Raw genomic sequence first — 15050 nt, 5'->3', positions numbered from 1 at the left:
GAAGTCACTTCAATCTGACAGGAGACGGGAGTGAGATCGCATCATCATACAACAAACATAAGGAACATAACTGAGGCGGCTGTTTACACGGTGAAAGCCAAGATGAGAAGATAGAGATGTTTGCTCCATCCGCGGTGTTACTCTTGAAGTTTATGTTGGCTACACACGAGCGATCTCACAACGAGACAATATCAGATCAATAAGCAATAGTAAACTTTATGAAGTAGGATAATTACAAATAAAGCGTTCATCTACCTAATGTGCCATTATACACAATATTTTAAAGAATATAACGAGTCCTAGTTTTACATTTATGTAAAATAATCTTATTTTAAAATATGCACGTGTGTCTAAATATGTAACGTTAAGTTTGTAATTATAGTTCTATGGCGATGTAAACATACTTACACATTATAAGAGGTGTGATATCTTTAATCATGAAAACGTTAGTTGAGCATCACATGAAACACAAGGTAACTGTCTAATAGCTATTTCAATAATGTGTCAATCAATAAATACTTTTGTCTATAAAGAACTGCTTCGAATAGCTGAATAGGACTGAAAATCACTTTACTTGCATCTCAAAAATCAAAACATTTGAGAAATCATTAGAAAATTTACTCGTTAAGAATCAACTCTGAATATACACAAGTATTTAAAAAGCTATGTTACAGTGGTTAAGTTAATGATGGTTATATTTACCATTTTGTTGCATCTTACCATTTCTGTGTTTCAGATGTGATCCTTATTAAGCAATCATTTTCAATAAACTGACAAGCAGCCGTAGTAATAGCACGGTACTTTATTTACATATGAAGTTTATATCAGTGCACAAACAGTGTATTTAAAGACATCTCCTCTGGACGGATTTCAACATCCATGGCTCCTGTCGTCTCATCATCATCATCTTCGTTTCATCTCCTGCTCTTGCATGTGTTGCTGAGTCATCTCTCATATACAAAATAAAAACTCCTGGATGACAAACTGAAAGCTTTACGTTGGCATTTTTTCTGTAAAACGGACACAAAAGAATAAAGCAGCACATGTGATGTTTTGTATAAAGGGTTTGTAAATACACATACAGTATACCGACATATAAAGTTTGCTACATTCATATAAGAGTTAAATTAATCTCCAAAATACCAGAAAGCATGGCTATGACTAATATAATAAAACCATGGTTACTTTTTCTAAGGGCTGAGTAAAAAATTCAACAGAGATGACAATATAACACAATAAACACCCATGTAAGACACTTATGCAATGGTTATTTGTATTGTATTTTAAGTGTTTTGTATGCAAACGTTATGTAGCATGTTAACTCACCGACTGTAGATACCATCGTGACTCGAGTGATCGCTTCTTTAATACATGGACAATGAAATGATGATCCAACACACATCTTTAATTTCTCAGCACTGTTGCACTTTAAACACTTTGTTCTGTGCCCGAAACTTTATAAACTTCTCCCGAACCAGTAGCGGTGTGCGCCGGATCCTTAGCGTGGCGAGTTCGGCGTTGTAACGCGTCTTTGTTTTTTACATATGCAGATCATTTTCTTCAGTCCGAAGTACAAACATAGCAGGCATCTTCCATTAAACAGTAAATTACTGGTGATCCCAATTATTTTTAAAGTTTTAAATCTGCAGACAGATGGATGCGCATCTTGCCAGAGACTCAGATAAACCCCGCCTTTGACCTTTACCACTCCCCTAGCCCCGAGAAGCCCGCTCTGGCCCAAGGAATTCGGCGGGCCAGAAAAGCCGGGCCTTAAGCACCAACAAAGCACTAGTGAAGCACGATCATGCCCTGGAAGTGACAATGCAAACGTCACAGGCCTCGGCAGGCACTGGCACGCCCGCTTGAAGCCCGATAGTGCAAACACGGCTAATATGTCACTAAGACTGTCTCTGAAAATCAGACAAAAGTCTCAAATCGTATTGTGAGATAAAAAGCATCACAGTTTGATTTCAAGCATTAATTTCACTATGATGTCAATCGCTGACATTACATTACTCAGTCAATATTAAAGATATCAAGTTTATATTTTCACAAAATGTTCTTTACATTATGTAGGATGATTTTATGTGGAGAACCACAAATAAATACTTCAGCTGGGTTTTCACAGGCATGGTCACAATTATCTTTAATCTTTGTTTAGGAATGTTGCATTTTCTCTGATTATTTGATTACTGTACTGTATTTTTTATTACATTTACATTGCACAATAAATCATCTTTTTGAATAGCCACAGTAGGTTGGATTGTATGTTTGGTGTGAAATGGGTGTGGTACAGTAGGGGGCCCGACCTCCTATTCTTTCATAGGGCCCAAAACTTATAGAGGCGCCCCTGCATGCCATCATTCATGCCATGCATTGTTATTAACAGATTTGCACAAATCCATTTTTATAAACCAATATCGCAATGCATGTGTTTTTTGTCTTGTTGTCATGTGACAGTGCTATAGAACTTGTATATTTCAACAAACATACTGCTAGATTTTTTTGTGGAGTGAACTTTTATTGTTAGTTATTGCAAGCTCACACTACAGGATAACAGGAAAACTACCTGAATATACTATAGATACTATCAAACAGGTTTGAAAATATTGTGGCGTCTTTGATAGCTCGAGACAGGTTTGAATCATGTTGCTGATATGCGTGATTTTTTTTCCAAAACCAGTTGCTTGATTTTTTTTCCTAAACTAGTTCAGATAGGAGTTTTACTTAAACATGAGCTCAGGGGCAGAAAGAAATTTGATTGGTTCACAAAAATGACCAATGAAAGTCCTCAACCGGAGCCTTCAAGGCAGCTTCTACAGTGAAGCAGTTCGAGCTCACCGTTGGTCAGGTGAGTAGCGCAGATGGTTAGATAGGAATGTGACTGGTTTTGAATTCAGCTCGAAATGTTTCGAGTGTTTAAGTTATGTGTTTCCACGTTTTCAGGTGTCTGTGGCACGACTTTAATTTTCATGCCAGATTCACGTGTTGGTTACTCAATTTTTTTTCCTTTTTTCAAACCATTGTCGATTGGGATTGGAAAGGGGTATAAACGGAGGTCAGCTGCAAATGGGTGGGTTAGCGGCAAGTGGGTGGAGCTTTAGCCGCAAGTGGGCTGTACAAACTTCCAGAGGATTCACCATCGTCCCATTTAAAGCGTAAACTCCTCCTACTTGCACATTTCTGAAATCCCTCCTACTAATAGTTTAACACTTGTATCTTGTTCTGACAGCATGTATTTAGAAGTTAAACATCATCCATGTTAGAAAATAACTCTGCAAGCAAGTTGTAATTTTAGGTTTCAAACAGCGATGGTGATAGAGAAGCAAAAGTGAAAGATTGCAGCAGGAGTTATTGCACCCATAATGCAACGTTTTTTTTTTTTATTAAAAAAACAGGTAAAACGCCTGTAAAACATAAAAACGGAAAATTCCTACATATTTACACAGTTCTTTGTCTGTTTTTTACTGATTTTTTTTAGAATGTACAGTGTTCTGTAAATGTACAGAATGTTCAGTTTTTGAATAAACAGAAGTGTCTGTAAACATTACGGAAAAAGTACCGGTAATTTTCTGCCAGGACATTATCTGTTTTTTTACGGATTATTTTTTTATAGTGCAGCCCCACCGATGACAAGAATTTACGTGTGAATGTTTCAAATGACTAGAATTTCAAGTGTGGCTTTCCCACGTGAATGAAGCGAGTAAACTCAAAATTATTAATAGTACATTTTTGCCATCCTTTACCGCGTTTGTTGTGAACGCTGTTATAGTTTTGTGTTTCTGAGCATTTTGTCCCTCTCAGAATCATAAAGCCACAACTTACCGCCATTGAGGTTCATCGTCTCTGTGAAGGTCTGTTGGGTAAGCACCATGAGATATCAAGACTATTCTTTCAGGGATCATTTCTATAGTTTTAAACTAGGAAATGTGTTTCGAAAGAGTTGGTTCTCTTGAACCATGATGAAGAGTGTTGATGTGTTTCTCTGAGCATGAATCAAGGAATGGTTGGTGATAGTTGTCACAGATCGTTGATATTGATGAATGTTCTTTAACCCTTATAAGCTTAAAGAAGAGAAATGCATGATCTGAGTGGGTTTGTTTATCACGATTAAGCGATAGATTGTTATGAAAATAATTTAATTTTCTTAAACAAAATTACTTTTGGGAGTACTTTGGCTTGTCTGAAAAATCTGCTCCTTTTCTTGCTTGCATAATGAGAGATAGAGGGAGAGTGTTACTGCACTGAGTGAAAGGACTCCCAAAAGTGCTATTCCGCCATACATTATAGTTACCCTTTTTAACCTGCTTTTAAAAGCACCACATTTTATTTTGTGCCACCATATTTGATCATATAACTACTTGTTTTAAATGAGGAAAACGTTGATGTGTTTGGTCATTTCTAACTTCATCTCTGTTTGGTACCATTGGATGAACTGGGCTAAGCTAAGTGCTACCAAAGTCTCGTCGCGCGCCACAGTGCTTAAGTGCACGCACTAAGATTAATATGACAAAACGATGGAGTATCCCTTTAAGGACCTTTGGCGACTGCAACAAGCTCCGATATGAATGCCATCCAAGAGTTTTGTAGCAGACCATGAAAATCTGTATGTGACAGCAAAATGCCCCAAAATCCAATCTGCAACCAGTCACAACCTGCAGGCCATGAGACTCAAACCTGCAACTCTCGGTTTACAAGCCCAACTCTCTTACAACTAGGCTACGACTGCCCCTGCCTCCGTTGTATCCCTAATACTATAAGTAATGCATTGTTATTAACAGATTAACACCCATTCATTAACTACAGTCCATGCTAAAAAGTTTTATAGTTTTGTGTTTTTGCGCATTTTATCCTTTTTAGAATCATAAAGCCACAACTTACCATCATTAAGGTTCATCGTCTCTATGAAGGTGTGTTCAGTAAGCGCCATGAGATGTTAAGACTATGCTTTTAGGGGTCATTTCTATAGTTTTAAACTAGGAAATGTGTTTTGAAAGAGTTGAGTCTCTTAAACCACGATGAAGAGTGTTGATGTGTTTCTCTGAGCATGAATCAAGGAATGGTTGGTGATAGTTGTCACAGATCATTGCTATTGATGAATGTTCTTTAATCCTAATAAGCTTAAAGAAAAGAAATGCATGATCTGAGTGGTTTTGTTATTTGAGATTGGAAAGAAAGAATGTGATAAAGATTTTTTTCATTTCTATAAACAAAAATTAATATGCGTCTTTTTTTTCTTGTCATCATGTGACAGTGCAGATACTTCAACAAACATACTGATAGATTTTTGGTGGAGTACACTATTGGTGTTAGTTTTTTCAAGCTCACACTACAGTAACGAGAAACATGAATCACTTTGTTGTTCAAACTGCACAATGAGGTTTTATTCACTTTGTTGTCTTGGTTTATCTGCATGCATACTACAACACACTGCTGACGAGGTGCAGATACTACAAAACACTCCATAAAGAGGCGTTCCCTAACATCAGTGAAAACATCTTTTCACATAAGTTCTGGAGAGAAATTTCATTGATCAGTGGGTTCACACTAGATGTGGAAGAGGCGGCAGTGCGAGTGATTTACATGTTAAGTCAATGCAAAGATGCGAATAGGCATGTAGGCATGCTGCGGCGCGGTACACACAAATGGCGCGGGAAACGCGCAAGTTGAAAAATCTGAACTTTGGCAGATATTTGTCCCTCGTTAACCAAACAAGAGCTTGATCTAGTAGTGATGTGATTACAGGAAGCAAGCGGAGTCACTACAGCCCCTCCAATGACACGAATTTCTGTGTGAATGTTTCGAATGACTAGAATTTCAAGTGCGGCTTTCACGTGTGAATGAAACGAGTAAACTCAAAATTATTAATAGCACATTTTTGCCATCCTTTACCGCGTTTGTTGTGAACGCAGTTATAGTTTTGTGTTTCTGAGCATTTTGTCCCTCTCAGAATCAGCTGTTCTCCTGTAGTAGATGGTAACAGTAGAACGTCGCAAAGTAGCAGTTAAATTCACGCATGTGCAATACAACACCAGAATTCCATTGCCGTTCCACCAGAGGCTGCTGCTTAAAGTCCCTAATGAGAGGTAGAGGGAGAGTGTTACTGCGCCGAGTCAAAGTACTCCCAAAAGTGCTATTCCGCCATACATTATAGTTACTCTTTTTAACCTGCTTTTGAAAGCACCATGTTTTATTTTGTGCCACCATATTTGGTCGTATAACTACTCGTTTTAAATAAGGAAAACGTTAATGTGTTTGGTCATTTCTAACTTGATCTATGTTTGGTACCATTGAATGAACTGGGCTAAGCTAAGTGCTACCAAAGTCTCGTCGCGCGCCACAGTGCTTAGGTGCACGCACTAAGATGATAGAGGTATGTATCAACTCTTCTTAGTTGAGGTAATAACATAGTTTAATATAACAAAACGATGGAGTATCCCTTTAAGGACCTTTGGCGACTGCAACAAGCTCCGATTTGATCGCCATCCAAGAGTTTTGTAGCAGACCATGAAAATCTGTATGTGACAGCAAAATGCCCCAAAATCCAATGTGCAATCATTCGCAACCTGCAGGCCGTGAGACTCAAACCTGCAACTCCCGGGTTTCAAGCTCAACTCTCTTACAACTAGGCTACGACTGCCCCTGCCTCCGATGCATCCCTAATACTATAAGTAATGCATTGTTATTAACAGATTAACACAAATCCATTCATTAACTACTGTCCATGCTAAAAGGATTTATAGTTTTGTGTTTTTGCGCATTTTATCCCTCTTAGAATCATTAAGCCACAACTTACCATCATTGAGGTTCATCGTCTCTATGAAGGTGTGTTCAGTAAGCGCCATGAGATGTTAAGACTATGCTTTTAGGGGTCATTTCTATAGTTTTAAACTAGGAAATGTGTTTTGAAAGAGTTGAGTCTCTTAAACCACGATGAAGAGTGTTGATGTGTTTTCTGAGCATGAATCAAGGAATGGTTGGTGATAGTTGTCACAGATCATTGCTATTGATGAATGTTCTTTAATCCTAATAAGCTTAAAGAAAAGAAATGCATGATCTGAGTGGTTTTGTTATTTGAGATTGGAAAGAAAGAATGTGATAAAGATTTTTTCATTTCTATAAACAAAAATTAATATGCGTCTTTTTTTTCTTGTCATCATGTGACAGTGCAGATACTTCAACAAACATACTGATAGATTTTTGGTGGAGTACACTATTGGTGTTAGTTTTTTCAAGCTCACACTACAGTAACGAGAAACATGAATCACTTTGTTGTTCAAACTGCACAATGAGGTTTTATTCACTTTGTTGTCTTGGTTTATCTGCATGCATACTACAACACACTGCTGACGAGGTGCAGATACTACAAAACACTCCATAAAGAGGCGTTCCCTAACATCAGTGAAAACATCTTTTCACATAAGTTCTGGAGAGAAATTTCATTGATCAGTGGGTTCACACTAGATGTGGAAGAGGCGGCAGTGCGAGTGATTTACATGTTAAGTCAATGCAAAGATGCGAATAGGCATGTAGGCATGCTGCGGCGCGGTACACACAAATGGCGCGGGAAACGCGCAAGTTGAAAAATCTGAACTTTGGCAGATATTTGTCCCTCGTTAACCAAACAAGAGCTTGATCTAGTAGTGATGTGATTACAGGAAGCAAGCGGAGTCACTACAGCCCCTCCAATGACACGAATTTCTGTGTGAATGTTTCGAATGACTAGAATTTCAAGTGCGGCTTTCACGTGTGAATGAAACGAGTAAACTCAAAATTATTAATAGCACATTTTTGCCATCCTTTACCGCGTTTGTTGTGAACGCAGTTATAGTTTTGTGTTTCTGAGCATTTTGTCCCTCTCAGAATCAGCTGTTCTCCTGTAGTAGATGGTAACAGTAGAACGTCGCAAAGTAGCAGTTAAATTCACGCATGTGCAATACAACACCAGAATTCCATTGCCGTTCCACCAGAGGCTGCTGCTTAAAGTCCCTAATGAGAGGTAGAGGGAGAGTGTTACTGCGCCGAGTCAAAGTACTCCCAAAAGTGCTATTCCGCCATACATTATAGTTACTCTTTTTAACCTGCTTTTGAAAGCACCATGTTTTATTTTGTGCCACCATATTTGGTCGTATAACTACTCGTTTTAAATAAGGAAAACGTTAATGTGTTTGGTCATTTCTAACTTGATCTATGTTTGGTACCATTGAATGAACTGGGCTAAGCTAAGTGCTACCAAAGTCTCGTCGCGCGCCACAGTGCTTAGGTGCACGCACTAAGATGATAGAGGTATGTATCAACTCTTCTTAGTTGAGGTAATAACATAGTTTAATATAACAAAACGATGGAGTATCCCTTTAAGGACCTTTGGCGACTGCAACAAGCTCCGATTTGATCGCCATCCAAGAGTTTTGTAGCAGACCATGAAAATCTGTATGTGACAGCAAAATGCCCCAAAATCCAATGTGCAATCATTCGCAACCTGCAGGCCGTGAGACTCAAACCTGCAACTCCCGGGTTTCAAGCTCAACTCTCTTACAACTAGGCTACGACTGCCCCTGCCTCCGATGCATCCCTAATACTATAAGTAATGCATTGTTATTAACAGATTAACACAAATCCATTCATTAACTACTGTCCATGCTAAAAGGATTTATAGTTTTGTGTTTTTGCGCATTTTATCCCTCTTAGAATCATTAAGCCACAACTTACCATCATTGAGGTTCATCGTCTCTATGAAGGTGTGTTTGGTAAGCGCCATGAGATGTTAAGATTATGCTTTCAGGGATCATTTCTATAGTTTTAAACTAGGAAATGTGTTTTGAAAGAGTTGAGTCTCTTAACCCATGATGAAGAGTGTTGATGTGTTTCTCTGAGCATGAATCAAAGAATGGTTGGTGATAGTTGTCACAGATCATTGCTATTGATGAATGTTCTTTAATCCTAATAAGCTGAAAGAAAAGAAATGCATGATCTGAGTGGTTTTGTTATTTGAGATTGGAAAGAAAGAATGTGATAAAGGTTATTTCATTTCTGTAAACAAACATTAATATGCATCTCTTTTTCTTGTTGTTATGTGACAGTGCACCTACTTTAACAAACTGACAGATTTTTGGTAGAGTACAATGTTGGTGTTAATATTTTCAAGCTCACACTACAGTAATGAAAAACCTGAATAACTTTGTTGCTCAAACTGCGCAATGAGGTTTTATTCACTTTGTTGTCTTGGTTTATCTGCATGCAGAATACAACACACAGCTGACGAGGTGCACATACTACAAAACACTCCATAAAGAGGCGTTCCCGAAAATCAGTGAAAACACATATTTTCACATAAGTTCTGGAGAAAATTTTCATTGATCAGTGCGTTCACACCAGACGTGGAATAGGCGGCAGTGCGAGTGATTTACATGTTAAGACAATGCAAAGATGCGAATAGGCATGTAGGCATCCTACGGCGCGGTACACACGAATGGCGCGGAAAACGCGTGAGTTGAAAAAATCTGAACTTTGGCAGATATTTGTCCCTCGTTAACCAAACAAGAGCTTGTTCTAGTAGTGACGTGATTACAGGAAGAGAGCGGAGTCACTACAGCCCCTCCAATGACACGAATTTCCACGTGAATGTTTCGAATTACTAGAATTTCAAGTGCGGCTTTGACGCGTGAATGAAACGAGTAAACTCAAAATTATTAATGGCACATTTTTGCCATCCTTTACCGCGTTTGTTGTGAACGCTGTTATAGTTTTGTGTTTCTGAGCATTTTGTCCCTCTCAGAATCATAAAGCCACAACTTACCGCCATTGAGGTTCATCGTCTCTCTGAAAGTCTGTTGGGTAAGCACCATGAGATATCAAGACTGTTCTTTCAGGGATCATTTCTATAGTTTTCAACTAGGAAATGTGTTTCGAAAGAGTTGTGTCTCTTGAACCACGATGAAGAGTGTTGATGTGTTTCTCTTAGCATGAATCAAGGAATGGTTGGTGATAGTTGTCACAGATCATTGCTATTGATGAATGTTCTTTAATCCTAATAAGCTTAAAGAAGAGAAATGCATGATCTGAGTGGGTTTGTTTATCAAGATTAAGAGATACATTGTTATGAAAATTATTTCATTTTCTTAAACAAAATCCCAAAAATTACACGGAATCAATCAGAGCTGTGTAAACAATGTGGCGAGTGTTGATTGGGTGAGTCATGCCAGGAAGAGTGGTATTAAAAGGAGAGTGAAGATACAGGAAGTATGCTGTTGTATTGGGAAGAACGCCGCAAGTGCATGCTGGGTTATGATACGAGTGTGGGAAAAGGCACTGTTTGGAGTTGTCTCAGAGATCTGTTGAGAGAGAGAGAGAGAGAGTCAAAATCCAACGGAGGGTGAGAAAGGAACTTACTGAAGCAAGTCGATATATTCATTGTTGTCTGTGTTTACAAGAAGGTCTGGGCGAATCACACTGGTGGAGTTGGATGCATTGTGGATTCCCTGGAGGAAAAGGAACAAGAGGACAGATCGATTAACGATATAAAAGTCGTGAGTACCATTTAGCAACAAGCCGGTGATTTATTGACATAACCAAGGAAAAGTGTTACCTGTTCATAGCGGCCCCACCGTGTGTGTGTGACGGGTGGGTGAGCCGGAGTACGTGAACTGTACTGACGCTGTGTGGTGAAGCTGCTACAATTTGGTTCGAACATCGCTCGGCGTAGCGATTCAGATCCCCCCAGAGCCGGTCTAGCCAGGAGAGGAGTACGGACCCTAAATATTCACTGGAGTGTGTGCTGTGCAGCATGTGAGTGACTTATTTGATTTGAGTACACCTGAAGATTTTGCAGTGTTGTACCGTGTCCTTGTTGTCTGTACTCACCCCAGGAAGGATCAGGCCTCTGTGGAGACCAACGGGAGCTGCCGAGACGGTGGACGTCCAACCTAATAACTACGTGACACTACCCTAGCCAGCAGGAGTCCAACAGATCCATTAAGCGAGGTACTGTGGGGAACATTGTAGCCAAACTTGAACACGTAACGTCAGAAGAGGTGTTGGGAGTATTAAATCATCTTGGCGGCTGTGTATACTCTGTGTGCGTGGTGGTGTACGTCGAGCACTTACCTTATCTTCTAGATCTTCGCCTGTCCACAGGAGGAAGCGAAGAGGACGTGTTGGTCCGGGAAGATGGACGTGTGCTCACTGTGCCATTCTGAACCCCACCCCCGATGGGACGTTTGTCTTATCGGTCACAGTTGGACGCCGATAAAAGCCCCCCCTCTCTTTGCCCGTGCACGACGCTGGAGGTGACGTATGGTTCTTACTATTGTTGACCCCCGGTACCCAGCTAAAGCTAAATTTATCCCATGAAGGCTCCTAGACCCAGAGAAAACCTGTAGAGAGAAATACTCACCCTGTATTGAGCTAAAGCTATACCCACTCTACACAGACTCGTAGACCCAGAGAAAACCTGTAGAGAGAGATACTCACCCTGTATCGAGCTAAAGCTATACCCACTCTACACAGACTCGTAGACCCAGAGGAAACCTGTAGAGAGAAATACTCACCCTGTATTGAGCTAAAGCTATACCCACTCTACACAGACTCGTAGACCCAGAGAAAACCTGTAGAGAGAAATACTTACCCTGTATCGAGCTAAAGCTATACCCACTCTACACAGACTCATAGACCCAGAGGAAACCTGTAGAGAGAAATACTTACCCTGTTTCGAGCTAAAGCTATACCTACCCCACGCCGACTCGTAAGCCCAGAGTAAACCTGTAGTATAGAAATACTTACCTTGAACCAAGCTAAAGCTAAACCTACCCCACGCCGACTCGTAAGCCCATAGGAAACCTGTAGGAGAGAAATACTTACCTTGAACCGAGTTAAAGCTAAACCTACCCCACGCCAACTCGTAAGCCCAGAGGAAACCTGTAGGAGAGAAATACTTATTTTGAACCAAGTTAAAGCTAAACTCGCCCCACGAAGACTCGTAGCTCAGAGAGACCTCTTGGAAAAGTGTGATACCTACCTGTATTAAGCGTAGTTGAGTCCAACCCACGAAGACCCCGGAACACGGGAGCCTGGTCGTGAGGAAACAAAAAGGATTGGAGTTAGGTAGTTGTTCTCTGCCTTCCCTGATACTTACATTGTGTTTATTTTGCCCTCAGGAGGAGAGAGGAGTGCCACGAGGTCAACAGAAATGCAGGAGGTGGACCGTAGACAAAGGAGCTCCATCCGGTCCTTTCCCTGCTGTCCCTTGCCAGTGCTGGCCGGATTTCCTTTCGCCATCCCCCTCTGGCCCCCTAGCTCCCCCCTGAGGGAAAGAAGAAGCCTCATTTTAGATTTCCCTTCCCCAGTTCCCCCTTCATTTTAAATAATTTAAATAAAGATTATATTTTATTGTACTTATCTCTCGCTTGTTTGGTCATTGGGGTGCTTTTGGGACCTCCTCGAGGTGGAACTTAGGGAGGGGCGTGACACACAAAGTCTGTGGTCCGCTCCGAACTGTGACATATCAACTCTTCTTAGTTACAGTCCATGCTAAAAAGTTTTGTGTTTCTCCGCATTTTATCCCTCTCAGAATCATAAAGCCACAACTTACCATCATTAAGGTTCATCGTCTCTATGAAGGTGTGTTCAGTAAGCGCCATGAGATGTTAAGACTATGCTTTCAGGGGTCATTTCTATAGATTTAAACTAGGAAATGTGTTTTGAAAGAGTTGAGTCTCTTAAACCACGATGAAGAGTGTTGATGTGTTTCTCTGAGCATGAATCAAGTAATGGTTGGTGATCGTTATCACAGGTCATTGCTATTGATGAATGTTCTTTAATCCTAATAAGCTTAAAGAAAAGAAATGCATGTTCTGAGTGGTTTTGTTATTTGAGATTGGAAAGAAAGAATGTGATAAAGATTTTTTCATTTCTATAAACAAAAATTAATATGCGTCTTTTTTTTCTTGTCATCATGTGACAGTGCAGTTACTTCAACAAACATACTGATAGATTTTTGGTGGAGTACACTATTGGTGTTAGTTTTTTCAAGCTCACACTACAGTAACGAAAAACATGAATCATTTTGTTGTTCAAACTGCACAATGAGGTTTTATTCACTTTGTTGTCTTGGTTTATCTGCATGCATACTACAACACACTGCTGACGAGGTGCAGATACTACAAAACACTCCATAAAGAGGCGTTCCCGAACATCAGTGAAAACATCTTTTCACATAAGTTCTGGAGAGAAATTTCATTGATCAGTGCGTTCACACTAGATGTGGAAGAGGCGGCAGTGCGAGTGATTTACATGTTAAGTCAATGCAAAGATGCGAATAGGCATGTAGGCATCCTGCGGCGCGGTACACACAAATGGCGCGGGAAACGCGCAAGTTGAAAAATCTGAACTTTGGCAGATATTTGTCTCTCGTTAACCAAACAAGAGCTTGATCTAGTAGTGATGTGATTACAGGAAGCAAGCGGAGTCACTACAGCCCCTCCAATGACACGAATTTCTGTGTGAATGTTTCGAATGACTAGAATTTCAAGTGCGGCTTTCACGTGTGAATGAAGCGAGTAAACTCAAAATTATTAATAGCACATTTTTGCCATCCTTTACCGCGTTTGTTGTGAACGCAGTTATAGTTTTGTGTTTCTGAGCATTTTGTCCCTCTCAGAATCAGCTGTTCTCCTGTAGTAGATGGTTACAGTAGAACGTTGCAAAGTAGCAGTTAAATTCACGCATGTGCAATACAACACCAGAATTCCATTGCCGTTCCACCAGAGGCTGCTGCTTAAAGTCCCTAATGAGAGGTAGAGGGAGAGTGTTACTGCGCCGAGTCGAAGTACTCCCAAAAGTGCTATTCCGCCATACATTATGGTTACCCTTTTTAACCCGCTTTTAAAAGCACCATGTTTTATTTTGTGCCACCATATTTGGTCGTATAACTACTCGTTTTAAATAAGGAAAACGTTGATGTGTTTGGTCATTTCTAATTGGACCTCTGTTTGGTACCATTGAATGAACTGGGCTAAGCTAAGTGCTACCAAAGTCTCGTCGCGCGCCACAGTGCTTAAGTGCACGCACTAAGATGATAGAGGTATGTATCAACTCTTCTTAGTTGAGGTAATAACATAGTTTAATATAACAAAACGATGGAGTATCCCTTTAAGGACCTTTGGCGACTGCAACAAGCTCCGATTTGAACGCCATCCAAGAGTTTTGTAGCAGACCATGAAAATCTGTATGTGACAGCAAAATGCCCCAAAATCCAATGTGCAATCAGTCGCAACCTGCAGGCCGTGAGACTCAAACCTGCAACTCTCGGGTTACAAGCTCAACTCTCTTACAACTAGGCTACAACTGCCCTTGGCACTGTTGTATCCCTAATACTATAAATAATGCATTGTTATTAACAGATTAACACAAATCCATTCATTAACTACTGTCCATGCTAAAAGGATTTATAGATTTGTGTTTTTGCGCATTTTATCCCTCTTAGAATTATTAAGCCACAACTTACCATCATTAAGGTTCATCGTCTCTATGAAGGTGTGTTTGGTAAGTGCCATGAGATGTTAAGACTATGCTTTCAGGGATCATTTCTATAGTTTTCAACTAGGAAATGTGTTTCGAAAGAGTTGTGTCTCTTGAACCATGATGAAGAGTGTTGATGTGTTTCTCTGAGCATGAATCAAGGAGTGGTTGGTGATAGTTGTCACAGATCATTGCTATTGATGAATGTTCTTTAATCCTAATAAGCTTAAAGAAAAGAAATGCATGATCTGAGTGGGTTTGTTTATCACAATTAAGAGATACATTGTTATGAAAATAATTTAACTTTCTTAGACAAAATTACTTTCGGGAGTACTTTGGCTTGTCTGAAAAATCTGCTCCTCTTCTTGATTGCATAATGAGAGATAGAGGGAGAATGTTAATGCACTGAGTCAAAGTACTCCCAAAAGTGCTATTCCGCCATACATTATAGTTACTCTTTTTAACCTGCTTTTAAAAGCACCACATTTTATTTTGTGCCACCATATTTGATCATATAACTACTTGTTTTAAATGAG

General features: G+C 39.8%; 7 non-coding genes across 7 annotated transcripts; all 7 read left to right on the top strand.

Moving 5' to 3' along the window:
* The first annotated feature begins 3882 nt into the window (after window positions 1-3882).
* LOC129428262 (small nucleolar RNA U3) lies at window positions 3883-4096 on the top strand. The gene has a single exon (XR_008638904.2). It is a non-coding gene; the product is annotated as a small nucleolar RNA U3 (small nucleolar RNA).
* Window positions 4097-4938: 842 nt separating this feature from the next.
* On the top strand, window positions 4939-5152 carry LOC141369591 (small nucleolar RNA U3). The gene has a single exon (XR_012373388.1). It is a non-coding gene; the product is annotated as a small nucleolar RNA U3 (small nucleolar RNA).
* Window positions 5153-6853: 1701 nt separating this feature from the next.
* On the top strand, window positions 6854-7066 carry LOC141369606 (small nucleolar RNA U3). Its single transcript, XR_012373402.1, has one exon. It is a non-coding gene; the product is annotated as a small nucleolar RNA U3 (small nucleolar RNA).
* A 1700-nt stretch (window positions 7067-8766) lies between these two features.
* LOC141369608 (small nucleolar RNA U3) lies at window positions 8767-8980 on the top strand. Its single transcript, XR_012373404.1, has one exon. It is a non-coding gene; the product is annotated as a small nucleolar RNA U3 (small nucleolar RNA).
* Window positions 8981-9853: 873 nt separating this feature from the next.
* Window positions 9854-10067, top strand: LOC129428257 (small nucleolar RNA U3). Its single transcript, XR_008638900.2, has one exon. It is a non-coding gene; the product is annotated as a small nucleolar RNA U3 (small nucleolar RNA).
* Window positions 10068-12643: 2576 nt separating this feature from the next.
* Window positions 12644-12857, top strand: LOC141369585 (small nucleolar RNA U3). Its single transcript, XR_012373382.1, has one exon. It is a non-coding gene; the product is annotated as a small nucleolar RNA U3 (small nucleolar RNA).
* Window positions 12858-14557: 1700 nt separating this feature from the next.
* Window positions 14558-14771, top strand: LOC129428258 (small nucleolar RNA U3). Its single transcript, XR_008638901.2, has one exon. It is a non-coding gene; the product is annotated as a small nucleolar RNA U3 (small nucleolar RNA).
* The last annotated feature ends 279 nt before the right edge of the window (window positions 14772-15050 follow it).

Source organism: Misgurnus anguillicaudatus, chromosome 14 (assembly GCF_027580225.2).
Source record: "Misgurnus anguillicaudatus chromosome 14, ASM2758022v2, whole genome shotgun sequence".
In the NCBI taxonomy this organism is placed as follows: Eukaryota; Metazoa; Chordata; class Actinopteri; order Cypriniformes; family Cobitidae; genus Misgurnus; species Misgurnus anguillicaudatus.
Note: the sequence above shows the minus strand (reverse complement) of the source record. Positions and strands in the feature narration are given on the sequence as shown.